General features: G+C 50.5%; 1 long non-coding RNA gene across 1 annotated transcript; it reads right to left on the bottom strand.

Moving 5' to 3' along the window:
- Nucleotides 1-4,070: 4,070 nt before the first annotated feature.
- On the bottom strand, nucleotides 4,071-8,893 carry LOC132655873 (uncharacterized). Its single transcript, XR_009593792.1, has 3 exons — nucleotides 8,662-8,893; nucleotides 6,443-6,527; nucleotides 4,071-6,168 (listed from the first exon to the last, which is right to left on the bottom strand). It is a non-coding gene; the product is annotated as an uncharacterized LOC132655873 (long non-coding RNA).
- Nucleotides 8,894-10,747: the final 1,854 nt, after the last annotated feature.

Below are 10,747 nucleotides of genomic sequence, written 5' to 3'. Positions count from 1 at the left end.
TGTCATTGCCGACAAGAAGCCATGCAAGGAAAGAAGAGCTCCTTTTGGATTACGGTGTGGGATCTCGTTTCTCATGGAGGACAAAGCATGAGGCCAGCTACGTGACACAGGGGTCCTCACAACAGGACAGTCCAGGGGTACCTTAATTTCCCATGTCGCTAGAGCGAGATGCCACAGCCTGAGTGGCTTGGAGCGTCCCGGGAAGCCAGGGGTCTTCACTAAAGCACCAACAGGTCTCTCCTTCCCAGGCTCTGGGGGACTGCTTCCCCTGAGGCCTCCCGGCTTGGCATGACAGCTTTGGCTGTTGGTGTTGCCTGTGGTGGAGCAGCCCTTGGCTCCATTTTTAACCTGCTGCCCTTCCTCTGTCTCCACCTCTTCCTGTGAGGGCACAGACTGTAGACTGTCTTCCTCGCTCCAGGACAGAATGACCTGCCACCTTCCCAGTTAGGGGGTAAAGGGTCAGGACTTCAGCTTATCTTCAATGGGAATGTAGTTAAAGTGTGGCTAGTGGGGGTGGGGAGGTGGAAATTTCTTTTTAAGAAGTTGAAATGAAATTTTGGGTTAGGTGTGGTGTTGTACGCCTTTAATCCCAGCACTCGGGAGGCAGAAGCAGCTGAAATCTGTGAGTTGAGGCCAGCCTGGCCTGCAGAGTGAGTTCCAGGACAGCCAGGGCTACACAGACTCTGCCTAAAAACAAACAAACAAACAAACAAACAAACAAACAAACAAAGAGACAGATGAATGAATGAAGGAAGGAATGAATGAATAATTGAAATCAAATTCTAAACTGAAAAATACAACATCTGAAGCCGGCCATTCGTTGGACAAGGTTGAAAGGACATTAGAAAATTGGGTGTGACAGCCCATGCCTGTCACCCCAGCACTTGGGTGACGGGAGCAGAAAGATCAAGAGTTCACGAGGGCATCCTCAGCCACGTGTCTGTCGCAAACAACAACCAGAAGTACATTTTACTCAGTTCCAAAAGCATCCCCGTGCATGGTGAGACGGCTGAGCACAGGGCTTGGTGCCAAGCCTGCCAGCCTCAGCCACATCAGCAGACCCATGCCGCAGAGGTAGGAGTCGCTTCTCACAGGCTGTCTCCTGACCTCTGCCTGTGCGGCGTGCATACCTGTGTGTGAACGAACACTCTGGGTTCTCCCTCTCCCTTTCTGTGTTCCTCTTCCTCTCTCTTGCACTGAACCCAACTGTGGGTAACCCCCCCCACACACACACACAGGAAAGGAAAGAGATGAAAAAGTAAATATTTATTTTTTTCTTTCTGTTTGTTTGTTGTTTGGAGACAAGGTTTCTCTGTGTAGCCCTGGCTGTCCTGGAACACCCTCTGTAGACCAGGCTGGCCTCAAACTCACAGAGATCTGCCTGCTTCTGCCTCCCAAGCTCTGGGATTAAAGGTGTGCATCACCACACACCTTTAATACACCGTTTAAGTGTTTCCTTTTAAAAAGAGACCAGTGAAGTTAAGGCAGGTCCAATTATCTACAGTGAAGCTCATGTACAAAGGGAAAAGAAAAGAAACAAAGTGTCAATGACCCGTGAGATACAGACATCCCCAGACCTCAGAGGGAGGAAAAAAGAACCCGGAAGAAAAAACAATGTTTTAAGCAATTAGCAGAAAATATTACAAATTTAACTGAAAAAAGGTACCAGTGAGGAAGTTCAGTGAACCCCAAAGGGTAAGTTCAAAGAAAATCACATTAGATACACACAGCCATCTGGTCATGTGTACATAGTGAAACCCTGTATATATATATATATGTGTGTATGTGTGTGTGTGTGTGTTTATATATATAAAATCAAAGACAGAAAAATAGACTGCAGACTTCGCATAAAAGCAATGATAGCCAGAAGACAATGGAAGAGCATCGCCAGGTGCTAGATGAAAGCACTGTTAGTTTGTTGTGCATGATATTGCTTTTCAGGGGCTAGAGAGATGGCTCAGAGGTTAAGAGCACTGACTGCTGTTCCAGAGGTCCTGAGTTCAGTTCCCAGCAACCACATGGTGGCTCACAACTTTCTGGTGCCCTCTTCTGGCCTGCAAATGTACAGGTGGACAGAACACTGTATACATAATACATAAATATATAAATAAAAAAATAAACTTTTTTTTTTTTTAAAGAAACCATTTTTCAGAATGGAGAAACAAGCACCATGGAGATAGCTCAGCAGATTATGTTTGATGACTTGAGATTAATCCCTGGGACCTGCATTGTCCCTTGGGCCTCAAAGACCTGAATACTTTTTGTTTTCTTGTTATTATTACTTGTAATTACTACTGCCATTGTGCCCTGGTGCTTGTGTGGTTCATTCTTTCCTTCCACCATACAGTTTTAGACTTATAAAAACACAACACGTGGTCAGAGTTTCAGGCAGGAGACTGTTGCATGCTTTTCGAAGCCTCCTACATGGTCATGATGTCATTGAGCCTTGCAGGTAAGCTGTGCTACTTTAAGACACATGGAAGAGGGCTGGATATGACTTAGCAGTTAAGAGCATTGACTATTCTTGCAGGGGGCATGGGTTCGATTCCCAGGACCCACATGGTGGCTCACAACGATCTGTAGCTCCAGTTTCAGAGGATTCAATGCCTTCTTCTTACATCTGAGGGCATCAGGCACAAGAACACACATGCACGCAAGGCCTAATACCAATAACAGATAAACTAATAACAGTTAAACCCCAGATATCACTGGGGTTATGTTCTTGAACACTGGGACCTCAGAATCTCTATTCTCTTTTCTTTCTCTGTGCCCTGGAAAGCCCTCTTCTGTTGCATTTACGCTGCTCTTCACAGGCCCAGGGCAGCAGAGTCAAGTGCCCCAGACTTTCTCTCTTTCCAGCTGATTACCTCAGTTATTTTGTTACAGTCACAGGAACGTAACTTAGCAAGATGTAAAGAGGCATAGGCATAAAACAATTCGAGCGAATTATAAAGACTCATTAAGTGGGGCAGGAAGGGACATCCTACTTAGAGTAGCTGGTGGGGGCTGAGCAGAAGGATCTTTACGATCGTAGCCTGCTTGAGATGCACAATGAAGCCCCGTCTCAAAATGAAGAGTAAAGGGCAGGACTTGGGATATCACTAAGTGGTTGATGCTTGCTTAGCATGTATGAGACCTGTGTTCAACGTCAGTAGTGTGTGTGTGTTTGTGTATGTGGGGGGGGCAATGAGATTGCAGATAACAAGGCGGTGGGCTTAGAGCACCCTATAACAATAAGTACACTACACTACACATAAATGGACTAGTCACGCCACTAAAAGGCAGAGATCATCGGAGTGGATGCAGAGAATGCCACGCCGGAGCTTTTGGTCTGCAACAGGAGAGTTAAACAAGATTGAGTCAAAGCTCCAGCACAAGCCTGGTCCACACTGCATGTTTTCTAAATGGACACTTTAAACGCCCTCTAACACGAGTACTGTTTTCCTTGATGCCTGTCAGAGCCCAATACCCAGCCCAGAACTTATCACTCAACCCAGCATTTTTGTTCGAATCAGTGGCTGCCTGTGTCCAGCAGCTGTGTGGAAGTCAGATGTCCACTTTTCAGAGGTGGGAAATGATCTGCTCTTAATCATTGGTAGGGATGCCCAAAGCACATACTGACGGACTCACAAAGCCGTGGCTGAGGTCTGCCGCGGAGGGCTTCCGAGGCCAGCTGTGATGGGTGTAGCACCGCGTTTCCCCATCCTGCTGCCCATCCAGGCAAGCTGCTGCCTGGCTTCTATCCTCTTTCTCCAAAGCTCCAAGTTGCAAGTTACACTTCTTCCCCTGGGGACACTCATGCATTCTGACCATTTTCTCTTCTTTTTCTTTTTCAGTGTGTGTGTGTGTGTGTGTGTGTGTGTGTATACAGGTGTATGCATAGATGTGTGGAGCCACAGGAATGTAGGTTTCATCCTCAGACGCTCTGTTCATCTCTCTCTTTTAAAGCTTATTTATTTATTTATTTATTTATTATGTATACAGTGTTCTGCCTGCATGTGTGCCTGCAGGCCAGAAGAGGGCATCAGATCTCATTATAGATGGTTGTGAGCCACCATGTGGTTGCTGGGAATTGAACCCAGGACCTCTGGAAGAGCAGCCAGTGCTCCTAACCTCTGAGCCATCTCTCCAGCCCCTCATCTCATTTGGGGCAGGATCTCTCACTAGCTTAGGCTTGAACAATTAGGTTAGACTGGCTGCCAGCGGGAGTCCCAAGGATTTGCCTATCTCTGCCCCTCACACTGATTACAACATCTAGCATTTTTACATGGGTCCTTGTCCAAGTTTACCTTTCATTACTGTTAGTTTTATATAAACTTGACACAAGCTAGCGTCATCTGAGAGGAGGGAACCTCCACTGAGACAATACCCCTCATAAGGTCTGCCTGTGGACGAGCCTGTGGGGCATTTTCTTAACAGTGATTGATGGGGGAGGGCCCAGGCTGTTGTAGGCAGTGTCACCTCTGCGTTGATGGTCCTGGGTATTATAAGAAGGCAGGCTGGGGGCTGGAGAGATGGCTCAGAGGTTAAGAGCACTGTCTGTTCTTTCAGAGGTCCTGAGTTCAATTTCCAGCATCCACATGGTGGCTCACAACCATCTATACTGGAATCTGATGCCCTCTTCTGTCATGCAAATGATCTACAGATAGAGCACACTTATATGCAAAAGAAGGCAGGCTAGGCAAGCCGTGGGGAGCAAGCCAGTAAGCAGCACCCCTCCATACCTCTGCATCAGCTCCTGCCTCTAGGTTCCAGGCTGGCTTGAATTCCTCCCTAAGCTTCTCTCATTGGACTGTGATTCAGGATAGTTAAGCCAAATAAACCTTTTCCTCCCTGAGTTGCTTTTGGTAAAGATGTTTCGTCACAGCAAAGCAACCCTGAGACAAACTCCATCATCAAAAGCACCACGGGAAGGAAAGGGTTTATTTCATCTTGTAGTTTATAGTTATCATGAAGAGAGGTCAGGACAAGAACTCAAGCCAGAAACTGAGACAGGAACTGAAGCAGAGAGCACAAAGACTGATATCTGTGCAGTCCTGGGCTGGTGCTGGAGTCCTAGAGAGCCTCTGGTCTTCAGTCTGCGCTGGACCCCTGAAGATGCTGGAGGAGATACCAGCTGCAGCCACAGGATAGATGACCTTAACAGCAAGAGTGAACACAGCAGACAAAAAGCAAAGTTTCCTCTTCCATGTCCTTTTATGTGGCTGCCTCCAGAAGGTGTGGTCTAGATTTGGGGTGGGTCTTCCTGTTTCAAATAATAGCATTAAGAAAACATCTCTCTGGAGTGTCCACAGTTTGGGTTCAGTTAATTCCACACGTGGTCAAGTTGACGGCCAAGGTTAGGCTTTACAGTGTCCAGCAGTGGCATGGAGGTCCCGACTCTGGCCAGAGACACCTAATCGGGCTGAGGTTTGTTATTTTTCTTTGCACAATCTCAGCCACATTTTAAAAGATTTTTAATTTTTTAATAATTATGTGTATATGTGTGGCCAGTGTATGTGCATATGAATGCAGGTACCAGTAGAGACAAAAAAAAAAAAAAGTGCCGGATCCCCTGGAGCCGGACTTAGAAGCAGTTCCGAGCCACCCAACATGGATGCTGGGACTGAACTGAGGCCATCAGCAAACAGCCAGTGGTCTTAACCACTGAGCAAAATCTTTTGGCCACATTTTAAAATCCAGGACTGCCATTCTTTCCTCCCATAGCGCAAGTTCTGAAAAGAACAGCTGGTTTTTCTCCTCACTCCGGCAATATTCCTACTCCAGCATGTAAGGTCTGTGGACTGTGCTGTGAATGTTTGTTGAATGACTTTCTGACTTCAGCTTATATAAACCTGCGCTGTGTTGATTGGCCGATAGGGAGAAGACCAGAGGTCAGCTGGACTCCGGGGTAGGTTTTCTTTGAGGCCTGGTTTCTTCATGCAGGCCTGGCTGGTCTGGGACACACTGTGTAGACAGGGCTGACCTCAAATCCGCAGAGATCTGCCTACCTCTGCCTCCTGAATGTTGGAATTAAAAGCATGTGCCACCACATCTGGCTTCTTTAGGGTTCTTGAGCCAAAGATTGAAGGAAGTGAAACCCTTGGCTGGCAACATGTGTGAGCTCTAGGCAGGAGCTGGCTTTTTTGTTGCTGTTGTTGTTTTGTTTTTGTGCTTCCAACCAGGAACCTGGACCCAAGAAGGGGAGGAAATGGGGTCTGTAAAAAGCCACGTAAAGTGCAACAGTACTAAACACTTCAGTGTGCCTCCCCCGTGTTCCTTCCCCTAGGCCTGCTCTTCTGGGGGCCCCGTGGGTGGGTCAGCAAGCAGGAGATGACAAGAGCCCTATTGCTCATCAGAGTGCTGGATGGCGCCCGCGTGTGCTCTAGCTGACACTTCTGTTGAGACTACTGTAGCCATGAATAGGTGTAAGAATAAAAAGCCAGGGGCTGGTGGCACTCACCCCTCATCCCGGCACCTGGGAGATGGAGACAGGAGGATCCGAGGTTCAAGGCCCTCCTCAGACTCTTGGTGAATTCAACAGCATCCTGGGCTCAAAACACAACAACAACAACAACAAATAAATAAATAAAATAAACAACACAGAGAGACTCAGGGTGGGCACCAGGGAGTGGGTACAGACAGCCCACCGACAGCCTTCAGGCCTCCTGTTTTACTCACAGTCATTTGTGTGTGACATACTTTGTTCTGTGCAATATATATATATATATATATCACATTTATATATGAAAATACATATATAACATTTGTTTGGGAGGAAGGCGCTTGAGCCACCTCATGGGTGTGGAGCAGAGGAGAGTGTTGTGAGGGTGGTTTTCTCCTTCCACCTGTGCATTCCAGGTATCAAACTTAGGTGGTCGGGCCTGAGCCCTGAGCACCTCTATTGTCTGTGCCATCTTGCTGGTCCCAGTTCTGTGCCTTTTTTTTTTTTTTTCCTATTCATCCCAGTCAAGATCTAGAATGCTCTCATCACCTTACGGAACCTTTTGCTATTCTTCATAGTTGCAACATTTCCCTAGAACCAGCACTCCCAGCCAGCCAGCGTGTTCCTTGATGATCCTGAGCCTTTCCTTCATTCTACAAATTCTGATGAGTCCCTCAGGTACACCGCGTTGTGTTTTCAGCCTGGTGCGAGCCGCCCTAGTGATGGCCCCTGCCCTTCACATTTCACAGTGAACAAGCCGAGGCCATCCAATGCCTGGTCAGTACCCTGGCTGGCCAGGCCAGAGTTTAACTTCAAGGAGACCAGGGTGCTGAGCAGGGAGGTGGCAGGGGCCCCTAGCTTCAGGTGTCTGCGGCTCTCCACCCACTGCAGCCTGTCTGGGGTGGGGTTCCCTCTGTCCCTCTCATCTCAGCCTTGTCTCTTTCCTTGTCTATGTCCTCAGCAGAAATGGGCAGAAGCAGTGATGGGTGGGGTGCTGCCTGGAGCCCTGCTTGGTCAGTGAGACGTTGTGTAGCTCCTGTGGAGGCCGTGCGTGCGTGGGAGCCCCCGGGGTCGCCCTGGGTGAGAGGGGGAGGCTCGCACCCCGCATCCATGAAGATGCAACGAGGCGACGTGCGAGGAGCAGTCAGCGAAGTGCCAGGCGCAGAGAGGCCCGGCGCGAGCGCCCGCGGCTCCATTTGGCAATGAATTATGTATGGCCTGCTGGCTGCGCGGGCTGCGGGCTGCGGGCTGCGCTCTCCAGCAGGGGCGCGGCTCCCGGGGCTGTGCTGCTCTTTGTCTCTCCTGAAGGGCCCCAGCCAAGCTTGCCTGGTGGTGGCCAGCCCGCCAAGATGCCCATTTCTCAGGCCAGGCCGGACAACCAAGATCCCAGGGGCTCCGTGGCCACAGTGACAAACTGCAGCAGCGGGCTCTTCTTCCAGCCTTGTCAGCGTGCCCCAAGGCTGACAAAGAACCTTGAACTCATCTGAAATTGCGTGCCCTGGAGGTGCTGGGAAGACATACGAGGGAGAGTGACTGATGGTTTAAACAGTCACTCCTTAGACGATGGAGCCAGGGTACACAGGACAAGGGCAGCCATGGCTTCCAAAGAGGCCTCAGAGCAGAGCCCTGCAGGAATAAAGAGTGCCCTCTCTGGCTGGGTCAAACGAGTGGGCACTGCGCAGAGCCTGTGGCAAAGTTTCTCTATGCCAGATTGCACTTGGTGGCTACAGCCCTCTCATGCTCTCCCCCTCACACGTTTTATCCTTCCTTCCTTTCGTCCACACCCTCCCCACCCTCTAAAACAGGTCTAGAGGGTGTGAAGGGGCCCATGATGTTTCTGCCCGTGTCGGCCGCAGAGCAGGCACAGGGGACGCGACACCCGGGCTGGAGCTTCGTGGGTGTGTGGGTCTGCGGGGGGCGGGCACTGAAGACTTGGAAGGCAGCACCCTCCACTCACTTCAGCCAGAGGGGAGGGCGCCAGCTGGCCTGTGGCCAGAACGCAGGCCCCCAAATCAGAGAGCCCAGACAGGGACTGGGGGCTGGCTGAGGAGAGACAAGCCACTCCTGACCCTCCCGGCCTTCCAGCGTCCTGTCTGCAGAGCCTCCGCTAAGCCTGTGGCCTGAACCACGAGGAGCACAACCCACAGTATGGCCCCAATGTTTGAGACCAGGAGGGCTTCCTGCCACAACCCACAGACTCCTCCCGACCAGCCAGCCAGTCGAGTGCCCATCCTTACGGTCATTATAGTCTTGTTCCATGACACTCTTGCCACCCTGGGACTTAGTCCCAGCTCTGTCCATCTAATGCTCAGCCTGAGGAAGCAGCCGAGGAGGCCTCTCTGCCCGGAGAAGTACTTCATCACCTCAACGGAGCCTGTGTCAATTCAGACCTCTCCAGGCAAGCCTTGCATCTAGGGTCTGTCCTCAGCTCCAAGAGGTCCTTGTTCCTCACAGGACAACATCGCTATTCTTCAGCACAGGCCACAGCCCCAGGCCAGTAGGACAATTTTTGTTTGGTTGGTTGGTTTTGGTTTGTGGAGACAGGGATTCTCTGTGTAGCCTTGGCTGTCCTGGACTTGCTATGTAGACCAGGCTGGCCTCAAACTCACAGCTCTCAGCCAGACTCTGCCTGCCCAAGTGCTGGGATTAAAGGCATGCATCATCACGCCCAGCTAGGACAATTTTCAAGTTTCTCTCATGAGTCAACTTTATTTTCATATATTTTATTTTTGCATGTTTTTGTTTTATTTTTGAAGCGGGCTGACCTAGGACTTTTTTGTTTGTTTGTCTTGTTTTTGTTCTGAGACTGGACCTCACTGTGTAGCCCTGATCTGTGTACCTCAGCCCCCTGAGTGCTGGGATGACAGGCGAGGGCCACCATGCCAGCCTTGATTCTTATTTACAGTGTTGGGGATGAACACAAGGCCTTAAGAGCTCTGCCACTGATGTCAACCCCCGTCCCTTCGTTTCCCGAGAGCAGGCTCACTGTGTAGCCTAGACTGGCTTCAAACAGCTTCTGAGTCATTGCTGGGCTCCTGACGCCAGTGTCTGGGGTTTCAGATCTTGGCTTCTCCACTTCTGCCTGCGTGACTTTGAGCAAGCTCCTCTCTGCTCCGTTTCCCCGACCTATAAAATGGCATTTGCTAACCAGGGGGTGGGGAGACGGCTCAGCTGTGCCTGCCGTGAAAGGAGGAAGATCTGAGTTTGATTCCCAACACCCACTTAAAAGCCAGCCACGGTGCTGTCTCTTACCGCAGGGCTGGGGAGGCTCAGGCAGACAGCCCCCCTGAGCTTGAAGGCTAGCCTCGCTGAGATAGTGAGAGGCCCTGTCTTAAAAAACAAGGCTGAGTGTGACAGAGGAAGATGCCCGACCTCTGCCTCCGGTTTCCACGGGCTCACGTTAGTGCACACGCACCCCCATACATGCAGACTCCCACACGAACATGTACATACTACCCCCTCATGCACAAAAGACAAAATAAAAAGGTGCTAATCAGAGGCTCATTTGGAGTTTTCCAGCTCCCCCTGTCTCCCAGGGCCCTCTCCTAGAGAGTGTTAAGCACATTAAGATGCAAGCAGAGTCTGCGCAGTGCTGAGAACAGGCCAGGGCTGAGCAGACCCTGGTTGTTATTGTCACTGCCTGGGGCTCACCCTGGGTGCCTGCCCCAGCACCCTCTCAGAGACTCTGGGAAATTTTCCAGAGTGTACAGGGCTGAGCTGGGCACAGGGAGATCTCAGAACCCCTGACATTTGTTTCTTGCCCCAGAGTCTCTTGAAAAATACCTATCCACGGCTGCTGCAGCAGCCTGGGAAATTCAAAGTCTTTCTTATGCTGATTCCTGTGTGTTCCTGTTGGGCTTTGGCTTGGGAAGGTAATGAAGGACTTAGATAGAAGAGAATTGAGTTCAGAGATTCCAGGCTCAGCATAGCAAGGGAAGCTGCCCCAGCCTCCTCTGCAGCCTCCCCAGCTGGCCCACCACGCACATGTTGGATGTTGGCTTCTGAGTCCGAGTCCTTCCCAGGCCTCTGGCAGCACCCAGTGCTTGGACGGTATCTTGTTTCTGAACTTTAGGCCACAGAATGGAACAGAGTCCGGTGACTGTGGACCCAAGGGTAGGAGAAGGACAGAGATGCACTCCCAACTGAATCACGAAGCAGACAGACTCCAGGGGCCCTTGGCATCCACTGAGGGGCAGGGGTGTGGGAACCCTCCAAGGGTGCCGGGCAGGGGCTGTGGGCCAGACCTCGGAGCCTCGGGGAGGCCGGCAGGCACAGAGAAGGAGGCCTCCTACCAGACACTGTCTAGACGCAGCAATTATTGTC

Source organism: Meriones unguiculatus, chromosome 8 (assembly GCF_030254825.1).
Source record: "Meriones unguiculatus strain TT.TT164.6M chromosome 8, Bangor_MerUng_6.1, whole genome shotgun sequence".
Classification (NCBI taxonomy): Eukaryota; Metazoa; Chordata; class Mammalia; order Rodentia; family Muridae; genus Meriones; species Meriones unguiculatus.
The sequence above is the reverse complement of the archived record's forward strand: the minus strand, read 5'-3'. Positions and strand labels throughout refer to the sequence as shown.